Below are 9,916 nucleotides of genomic sequence, written 5' to 3' on the forward strand. Positions count from 1 at the left end.
CAGAGCTGTGAGGAAACCTCATTGTGGCCAAGGGGAATCAAAATGATGCAAAAACCCAAAGGCATACAGTAGTCAGTATAGATTATTGGGCTCTGTCTGGAGGCCAGAATTCAGACAGAAGTGAGAGCACCTAACTCAGCCTGTTGTACAGAATAAGGGGAGGCAGGAACTGGGATTACAGAATAGCAGACTCAGAGCAGACTGCATAGTCTGATTGTGTTGCCTTCGATCATCCTGAAGGCAAGAGCCATCAGCGAAAAACAAGAGGTCAGGGTTTAGCAAGGGCTGGTCCTATAAATCTGGGCGTGGTCTTATTAAGGGATTAATGGCAGCCTCACCAACATGAGATTCCCGCTTCATTTTTGGTTGGAAACAGGGTGGAGGGGTTTAGAATAGAAAAACACGTGATGGTTAAATTGGGGGAGCTCAGGAGGAGAATCTTGTTGTTAATCTGCCTGGCTGTAGAAAAGAGCAAGGTGTGCAAACACAAGAGAAGTGTGGCTACGGCATAGGGGACAGCGACTTGGAGTGGATGTCCCAGTACTGGGTCCTCAGGGGCTTCCACTGCACGGGCGGCTGCAGCAACCGCACAGAGACATGGCAGGAAGGCTGCCGTCACTGGGCCAAAGATGGCTCTATAATAACCAAGGGGTCGTGGAAATCTATCTCCATGATTCTGGGTAAGCAGCGTGTTTTCTTTGGCACAAAACAGGGTGACTGGCCTAGAAAAATCAGGTGATCCTTAAACAGGGACGACAGAGAGGGCCACCTCGAATCTGTAAAAGAGAATTCAGCCTTGGCCGCCCACGTGATCGGCTCCTGGGGACCAGGAGCGAGGGACTGCAGTGCCTGGTCCTTTCAGAATAGGATGGGATCCACTGGCAGCAGTAACCCATCATCTCAAGAAAAGAACGAGCTTATGTTGGGCTTGAAAGGTGAAGCACCTTCAAAACAGCTAAGATATGATCAGGGAGCCACCGACCTAATGGCTATGAGGTCCTGTAGCTCTGCCCTGCTCATGCTCAGGCGAGATAGGGTGCTGGGTTATTTGAGGAAGGGGCTTGTTGGAGATCTAAAATTACCCATACAGGGGGCACGGCGATGGCCGAACCTACCTCCTTAGGATGGCTTGACCACAGAGAAAGAGGTCAAGCATCAAGAACAGGACTCCAATCTGAATGTACCTTCTCCTCAATAGGTAGCCCAGAGAAAAGTGATATTTCTTGGTAAGGGCAGTGGAGATCCATAAGAATCCCTTCCGGGGTGCACTGTAGCAAGCAACCAAGTTTCCCCAGCAGGTAGAGTCCTACTGAACTAAAGATGAAGGGGTGTTGGGTTACCAACTCTCCTAGCCCTATATTGATTTAGTAACACCAGCAGTTACAGGAACATTAACTGCTCCAGTTGTGATAGTGCTCCCTGAAAATGGGGCAACTGGGAGAGGCAACCGGCTCAGGTATCGAGTAAAATGGGAAGCATCTTTCTCACTATGTTGCATTGAACTGCTTGGCCCCAAGAAGTAAGTATTACTGGTATTTGGATGAAGATAGAAAGTCCCTCGCCCTGCTCCCCGTACCCTCATTCCTGCTGCTATTTTCCCAGGAAAATGTGAAGGGGATCTTCCTACCTTTTGTTGGGTTAAAGGGACATTTATTCTTCCAATGACCCTCTTGGCCGCAGTAAAAACAAGGCCCTTTAGAGCCTTTTCTCTGAGGCAGGGGCAGAAGGCACACCTCATGAGGCCATGTGCTGGGTCTGTTCAGAGCCTGACTTTCTCCTCGCCGATGGGCCTGAACCTGTAGGGTCAACGACTTAGCTTCTTACTCTTCTTTCTTTTGTTCCTGGTTGGAGGACACAGTGTTTGGCTACTTCTACTAATTTCTCAAGGAATTCTGCCTGCCAGTATATACATAGTTTATTATTATAGATTAACTTTAGCTGGACTTGGAGATTCTCAGTTAGGCCTTCCACAATGGTGGCCCCCAAGGCTTGTGGGCACACAGCTTTAGTAACTGGTACACCTGAATGCTGTTCAGAAATTTTGCCTAATCTTTCCATATATGCCCCAGGACTTTCTTCTTTCCCTTGCTTACAGTTACTAAATTCTGACAAGTCAATTTTAGGCTGACGGACCAAGATGATTGTACCTAACAGCTCTTCACGATCGCATTCAAGGTCTGTATGATCTGCCCTATGTCCTTTGGACCAGTTTGACCCCTCGAATAATTCTTTTCGAATGTCAGGAGAAATTATGAGCCGTAATAGCTGGTTCATATTGGCCCATTCAGGGTTGTAGCACTGAATTATAGGGCAAGTTCCTTCGTAAACCTTCCTGACCTTTCCTTTATGCCAGGCCATTCTTTACCAGGACTCTAAAATGACCAGGGGTCCAAAGGACATGGACTCACACTTGTTCTTTTTGTCCACTTGAGATCATTATTAGGGGAAAAGATGGAGCACCTTGCCCCCACGTGCCTACCTTCATTTGAATTACATATGGCGACTCACGGACATATTGCCAGGCTTCCATGTTTACCTGGTCTGAGGACCCAGAGACCCTCATGAGAGGGAGAGAACGGTGAAGGGATGGATGGGGGAAGTGGAGGAGGAGGAATAAGGAAGGTGCAGAGGCAGGAAGATGGTGACTAGAACAACTTCCTCGTTCTCATCCTCATCATACTCATGTTTGGGGGCTGACAGTACAGGCGAGCAGTTGGGGTGAGGCAACAGTCAGGTGGTAAAAAGACTATTAAACCCTGTTCTTCAGCTACTTTGAATTGTTCTTTAAGTTTTGAATTTGAATCTAAGTCAAATTCTCAAAGTCAAAGAGGATCCTCCTTCCAGAAACTGTTTCTCTGGATCGTCCCATGTATATCGATGTCAAGCACCTAGATAATGGTATACATAGACTGAGCTAATGAGCCCTTATGGGGCGTCTCCTCAGAGCTTCCCGCCCTCATCACACACAAACACACAAAATAGACTCACAAGATAAGATGTGGGCAAAAAAGGAAAGAGTTAGAGACCAGGGGTATCGAGGGATTTTAGCGGTTTATCACAGCTGCTTGCAGGGAGTTTTTCTCTGGGTAAGCCAGATGAAAGGTCCCCATTGAGTCTTCTGACAGCTAACAGACAGGGTCTCGGCATCCTGACCACTACTATAGCTACCGACATGGTGCAGTGATTAATATTCAGATACCTGGGGCAGATTCTCATACTTAGACACTTAAGTGAAGTCGGGACAAGTGGCCCAGCATATTCCCCTTCTTCCACTCTCATGCTTGGCCAGAAATCTTTCACACTCACATATATAATAATGATGGTATGCTGCAGTGGGATCGGGATAGGAGTCCAACATGTTCCTTAACTTCTCTAATTTACTCGGTTCTTGAGGGGTCTTCCCCCATATGGTTTTTGAAGGGTCCTCCCTCAGATCAGTTCTTGAAAGGTCCATCCCCGTATTGGTTCTTATGGGGTATACTCCCAAGAAAAAATATGGTTCTTAGGGGTCCTCCCCCAAGAAAATATTCAGTTCACCCTTTCCTTGTTGGGCTGGACTGAATGATATCCACAGTTTCCAGAGAGATCCTTAGCCTGGGATCTGGTGGACCGGGGTGGTTCTCCACCAAGGAATTTTAAAAGGCTCCCTGACCTAGGTATGCACTGCACAGCAGGGAGTCCTCGGTCTAGGGCTATGGGGCAGAGGGAGGAAGGAAGGAAGAGTGCAAATCCAAGGGCCAGGGCAATCGGTAGTAGTTATTGAGCTGTTACTCTATGCAGATCACTGTACTAAGCTTTGGGAAAAGTCCAGTATAACAATATAGCAGACACACTCACTGCCCATGACAAGCTTACAATCTAGAGGGGGAGGCAGACATCAGCATAAATAAGTGATTTAGAGACTTGGACATAATTGCTGTGGGGCTGGGGGTGGGGGTTGCTGAATAAAGGGAGCGTGTCAGGGCTTGTAGGAGGGAGTGGGAGCAGATGATATGAGAGCTTTGTCAGAGGTCTCTTGGAGGAGATATGCCTTCAGTAAGTGTATGAAGGTGGAGAGAGCACTGATCTATTGGAAATAAAGAGGAATGGAATTGCCAGACCAGAGGCAGAACGTGGGTAAGAGGTTCGGGCAAGATAGACCAGATCGACGGGCAATTAGTAGGTTGGCATTAGAGGAGCAAGGTTTGCGGCCTGGGCTGTAGTAGGAGAGTAGGGAGGTGAGGTAGGAGGAAGGGCTTTAAAGCTGATGGTAAGGGGTTTCTATCTGATGCGGAGAGGTACAGGCAACCACTGGAGGTCTTGAGGAGTGGGGAGACATGGACTGAATGGTTTGTAGAGACATGATTCTGGCAGGACAGTGAAGTCTGGACTGCAATGGAGAGAGACAGGAGGCAGGAAGTTCAGCAAGTAGGTTGATGCAGGAGTCAAGGCAGGAGAAGGTATGTGCTTGAATGGCAGAGTTTGGATGGAGAGGAAAGTGCAGATTTTTAGTGATGCTGTGAAGGTTGATCTGACAGGATTTAGTGACAGATTGTATATATAGGTTTACTGAGAGAGATGAGTTGAGGATATTGCCAAGGTTATGGGCTCGTGAGATGGGAACGATGGTGATGCTGTCTACGGTGACAGGAAAATCTGCTCGAGGACAGCGTTTGGAAGGGAAGATGAGGAATTCTGGTTTGGACATGTTCATCTTGAGGAGTCAGCAGGAAATCCAGGTAGTGATGCCCTGAAGGCAGGAGGAAATGCGAGACAGCAGAAAGGGAGGAACATCAGGACTGGAGAGGGAGATTTGGGAATCATCCCTGTGGACAAAGGAATTAAAGCCATGAGAGTGAAAATGTTCTCCAAGGGAGTAGGTGAAGATAGAGGATGGACGGGGACCTAGACTGACCCGTAAGGGGTCCCGTAAGGGGGTGGGAGGCAAAGAGGGAGCCCGAGAAAGAGACTAGGAATGAGCAGACAGATAAGAGAAGAGCCAGGAGAGCACATGAAACCAAGGTTCGATAGTGTTACCGGGAGAAGGAGGCGATCCTTAGTGTCTAAAGGGGCTGAGAGGTCGAGGAGGATTTGGAAGGAGTAAAGGCCAATGGATTTGGCAAGGAGATCCTTGGTGACTAGGTGTGATTTCCCTAAAATCTCCGCTGCTCATCTCTAGTCCTTTGCTTCTTTTACCCCTTCATCCACTCTCCCGAATTTCCCAGCAGGATCCCAAAACGAAATCTCCTGTCTTCTCTCAAAATCCACCCCCTCCACCTGTGCTTCCTCCCCATCCCTTTTGCAGCTTGTCAAAACACTTGGCCCCTCCCTTCTTCCCTCCTTGACCACCATCTTCAGTTGTTTGTTTTCCAAAGGTTTTTTCGACCCCAGTGCTTTCAAATATGCCCATGTCTCCCTATCCTACAAAAGCCACTCCTTTGACCCTATGGCTCCCTCCAGTTATCACTCTATCTCCCTCCTACCATTCCTTTCCAAACTCCTTGAGCAAGTTGTCCACAACTGCTGTCTCAACTTCCTCTCCTCCAGTTCTCCCCGTGACCCCCTGCTATCTGGCTTCCTCCCCCTTCACTCCACAGAACCTACTCTCTCTGAAGTCACCAACAATTTCCTCCTTGCCAAATCCAATAGCCTCTATTCTATACTCAGTCTCCTAGATCTCTGCCTTCGACACTGTGGACCTCCCCCTTCTCCTGGAAACATCATGAAATCGGTTGGAGAAGCAGCGTGGCTCAGTGGAAAGAGCATGGGCTTTGGAGTCAGGGCTCATGAGTTCGAATCCCAGCTCTGCCACTTGTCGGCTGTGTGACTGTGGGCAAGTCACTTAACTTCTCTGTGCCTCAGTTCCCTCATCTGTAAAATGGGGATTAAGACTGTGAGCCCCACGTGGGACAACCTGATTCCCCTATGTCTACCCCAGCGCTTAGAACAGTGCTCGGCACATAGTAAGCGCTTAACAAATACCAACATTATTAATCCCCACACAGACTCTGGGCCCACGACCCCTCCCTTGGACACACTAGCCCGTCCCCGGTGGGCCCGATTGACCCTGGCCACATGTCTGAGCCCAAGGTCAGGTGATGTCCCGCCCACTCGTGGCAAGTCCCTCCCCTTTCATAATATCTCCCCCCATTCTCGCCTCCTTCCTCAACAATGGTGTCTATGGTGACGAAGCTCCCTCTCTCAGCCTCCCAGCTCCGTTGAGCCCTGTCAGTCTGAGAGAGCTGAACCAGAAACTGTATGGCTACTAGGCTGGATAGATTTGGTTCAGTGGAACCTATCTGAATTGACTTAGCGTTAATCACAGAGTCCGTGATTCACCCTGACCCTGCTGAGGAGCGTCTGTGGGCTCGGGTGCTTGGGTGTAACCTGGGCGGGGAGTCTGGAAATGGGGACCAGGTGCCTTGGGCGGGGTCCTCACGCTGACGCGTTGGTGGAGGGTCTTGCTCCACACTCTCCAAAGCCAGCCCAGTGTTCCCTGTGAAGGAGCGACTGGGCAGGGGAGGGTATCAATTTAGGGCTTCCTGTGGGCAGAGCACTGTACTGCGCACTGGCAAGGCACTCCTGGGTGTGAATCAGGGCCGGTCTTCGTCCCTCGGGTCTCCCGGTTTATCAGTGTCATTTGCGTGGAGGGGCCCGGTTACACGCATCAGAAGCGACGAAACGACACAGTGTCGGTCCCGGAGGCGACTAATGCAACATGGGGAGGGAGTAAAGTGGCTGAGAGCGAGGGGCCACAGCCTATTCCCATTGATGGCAGGTTTTCCCACCGGTCGGTCGCTTTCTTTCCAGAGCCACCATGGTGGAGCGGGCCTGGCAGGTCGGCACCAGCAGAGATTCTACATTTGCCGATCGGGAAGGTGGTGAGTCCAAGTGCGAGAGGGATTTAACCCAATGTACTTATAGGGCATCCATCTACCTTGGTGTTCGGTAAAGTGATTGACACACAGTAACCACAGAGAAGTGTGGTTGCCTGATGGATAGAAGGCAGGCCTGGCAGTCAGAAGAACATGAGTTCTCATCCTGGCTCTTCCACCTGGCTGATGGATGGCCTTGACAAATCAATTTACTTCTCTGTGCCTCAGTTTCCTCTTGCTCCGTTTCCCCCAGTTGCTTTTGGGGGGTCAAATGCTCATAGCTGCTGGGAGGAATTAGGGTTCATGGCTGCTGGTAGCTTTTAGGATTCTCAACTCTAGGGAGCATTTATTGTTTGAGTCTGTGCGTAACATTTATGTTTTGGAGCTGCAGGGAACATTTTGGGTTGACAGCTGTGTGGAGCATTTAGAGGTTCAGAATTATAAGACACGCAACTGGTCAGTTCCCCTGAGACAGAGTGTTGGGGTCGGGGCAGAGGGGTGCAGGAAGACTCCCCAGGAGGGGGCAATTGGAGCCAGGGTTATGAGACCAGCAGGTTCAAGGTGGGCGAGGGTTGGTGACATGGCCTCGGGGTGGGAATCTGGGGCCCTCAATGGGAGTACCATCTGAGTCCAGGGGAGATGTGGGCATGCCTTGCAAATGTTGAAGGACTGGAGCGATGCGGACCTGGCCACCAGATATTAAAGGAGTGGGGAGATGCAGATGTGACTGGTGCATGATGTAGAATGGGGGCGAATGGGCCATGATCAGCAGATGGTTTATATTGGGGGCAATGTGGAAGTGGCCAGCTGAGCTTGATGGATAGTGGCCATGTGGACTTGACCAGCAGGCGTTACAGGAAGGGGGGTGGTGCTTTCCCAAGTGCTTAGTACAGTGCTCTGTACAAAGTAAGCATTTAATAAACACGATTGAATGAATGAATGAATGAATGAATGAATGAATGAATGCCAAGCACTGGGATTGATATAATAAATCAAATCAGACACAATCCCTGTTCCACATGGAGCTCACTAGGCTAATATTTAATCCCCAATATACAATTTAGGAAAATAAAGCACAGAGTAACTAACTTGCCCAAGGTTACACAGCAGACAGGTGGATTGGGGATTTGACTCCAGGTCCCCAGATTTCCAGTTCTGTGCTTTTTCTTCTAGGCCATGCTGCTTTCCATAACTACCATAATACCAACCACAATTTCTATAATGTGTTTGCTAACATTGGTGGAAATTTTTCAAAGATCATTGTTGTATAGAAAGCAATAGGTATCTACCATACTTGGGTTTGTCTGATCACTTTTCTAAGAGGATCATGAATATTGAATAAAGTTCAGGTCACAGGTAATCTGGATTATGATTGCATCACTGGTTATGTGACAATTCTAAATTCAATTTATTTATTTCCTTTTTTAAGGTGAAATGAAGATACTTGTCACCTACCTTAGTCAAAAGGATGGTGTGAGGACTAATGAGAATGAATAGAATGTAACCTGAACTAACTGGAAAAAATATACCCAGATTATGATTCTATTATTCATCAAGATATGTGTATATTTACCAGACTTTAAACTTTGCACACCCGGCTCCAAACCATGTAGTCTTTCCCTAAATATATTCTGAATTTCTCTGTAAAATAAATGGATTATGAAAATATGACCATTTTAAAATATTTTATATATGATTTACCCACCAACAGGAGAAACAACTACACCCTTGACACGATTCTGTAAAGAATGTCTAGATGATTTAAAAAGCTGACTACTTTATCAACTACTTGCTCGATCAAGGGGTGATTAACTCAGTCTGGTCAGATTTGCAATCTGGAATGGAGAACAAAATATTTTTTCATACAAACTCAGAGTACCACATACTAAATAATTAAGCTACTGTGCAAATCATTGATAACTTCCAGACTGTTGAGATATAGAAAAATGGGTAGCCAAGTGGAGTGCCAGAAGAGAAGAATAAATTCCAGTTTAACCTTCTGAAATTATAGATGCTTATCTACATAGTAAAAATCATCCAAACCACCTGAACTCCATTCATCATGTTTGAAAAAAACTAAAATTGAAGACCCTTTGGTACTTTAAAAATATTTCTTTATAAGTTACATCTGAGAAATACAGAGAGCTGCATTTGAAGTGTAAAGGAAAGTACTTAAATTACTACACAAAACTTCATTAATTCAGACAGAGGATTCTAATCTGAGTTAGTGAAAAAACCTACATTGCTCATATATTTTTAAATCGATAAGGTACCCGACCCTTAATTCCACAAGCTGTGTAGCTTCATTGCACTGCACATTCTCTTGAATTGAGTAGTTGTAGATACTTTCATTCATTTAAATTTATTGAGTGCTTACTGTGTGCAGAGCACTGTACTAAGTGCTTGGAAGAGTACAATATAACAATAAGCAGACACCTTCCATGCCCATAATGAGCTTACAGTCTAGAGGGGGAGATAGACATTAATATAAATGAATAAATTGCAGATATGTACATAAGTGATTTGGGGCTGGGAAGGGGTTGAATGAAGGGAGCAATTCACGGTGATGTAGAAGACAGTGGTAGAAGTGTTGGGGGGGGACCTTAGTCAAGGCAAGGTCTCTTGGAGGAGATGTGCCTTCAATAAGGCTTTGAATGTGGGGGGAGAAATTGTTTGTTGCATTTGAAGAGAGAGAGTATGTTCCAGGAAGAAGCAGGACATGGGTGAAGGGTCAACAACGAGATAGACAAGATATAGGTACATTGAGAAGGTTAACATTACAAGAGCCAAGTGTGCTGGCTGGGTTGTAGCAGGAAAGTAGTGAAGTGAGGTAGGAGGGGGCTAGGTGATTAAATGTTTTGAAGTCTATGGTGAGGAATTTTTGTTGATGTGAAGCCACTTGAGTTTCTTGAGGAGTGGGGAAACATGTCCTGAACATTTTGTAGAAATGTGATCCGGGCAGCAGAGTGAAGTGTGACTGGAGTGGGAAGAGACTGGAGGCAGAGAGGTCAGCAAGGAGGCTGATTCAGTAATCAAGGTAGAATAGGTAAAGTGATTTCATT

The 9,916-nt window shown here is 47.0% G+C and overlaps 1 long non-coding RNA gene across 2 annotated transcripts in view; it reads left to right on the plus strand.

Moving 5' to 3' along the window:
• LOC114811342 overlaps positions 1-8,536 on the plus strand; it is a 50,222-nt gene extending 41,686 nt beyond the window's left edge. Inside the window, exons 1-3 of one of the 2 annotated variants that reach the window (XR_003759029.2) lie at positions 6,229-6,396; positions 6,790-6,860; positions 8,284-8,536. This is a non-coding gene — a long non-coding RNA (uncharacterized LOC114811342). Of the gene's footprint in view, positions 1-6,228; positions 6,397-6,789; positions 6,861-8,283 lie in introns of those variants that run through there. The other variant, XR_005659917.1, reaches the window with a different exon arrangement.
• The last annotated feature ends 1,380 nt before the right edge of the window (positions 8,537-9,916 follow it).

This window comes from Ornithorhynchus anatinus, chromosome 4 (assembly GCF_004115215.2).
Source record: "Ornithorhynchus anatinus isolate Pmale09 chromosome 4, mOrnAna1.pri.v4, whole genome shotgun sequence".
In the NCBI taxonomy this organism is placed as follows: domain Eukaryota; kingdom Metazoa; phylum Chordata; class Mammalia; order Monotremata; family Ornithorhynchidae; genus Ornithorhynchus; species Ornithorhynchus anatinus.